The sequence below is a fragment of the Myotis davidii genome, unplaced genomic scaffold, assembly GCF_000327345.1.
Source record: "Myotis davidii unplaced genomic scaffold, ASM32734v1 scaffold85, whole genome shotgun sequence".
Lineage (NCBI taxonomy): Eukaryota > Metazoa > Chordata > Mammalia > Chiroptera > Vespertilionidae > Myotis > Myotis davidii.
Genome location: NW_006296404.1, coordinates 296855 through 297426, shown reverse-complemented (window position 1 = coordinate 297426; position 572 = coordinate 296855).

Here is a 572-nt window from a genome sequence, read left to right as displayed (position 1 = left end):
GAGCAAAGACAGTTGTGGGTTGTAATCCCAGCTTAATTAGTTGTGTCATCATAGCCAATTTACACCTCTTTGAACTTCTGTTTAAATTCTTAAAAATCTAGATAATAATATTCCCTCTCCAGGGGCTGGGAAGATTGAATGAAATCATAATAAGCACCAGACACAGTCTAAGCTTTCAATAATAAAAAAAAACAACGCAATCAACTATAAAGCAATAAATATGAGTCATTTTTTACAAACAATAGTAGTTAACTTTGCCAATATTGGTGAATAATGGGAGAAAAGTTTGGAAAGGTAAATTGAGCCCAGACCAAGGTAGGTCTTTAAAAATTAGAAAAATTTTAGAAAAATTAGAATAGAGCAAAGTCAAACTTTGTGTACAGAGGAGAGAGACAGAGAGGTTGCTTTAAAGATGGACAAGTTACTTGGAACTCCTTTGTAATTCATTAATGTCTTGTTTATTGTCTAGCACTCTGAGCTTCATGAGCTATGGATCAAGTCTATTTTGTTCACCACTCTATATTTAGAACCTTGCACAGCACCTGGCCCACAGTATGCACTTAATACATTGA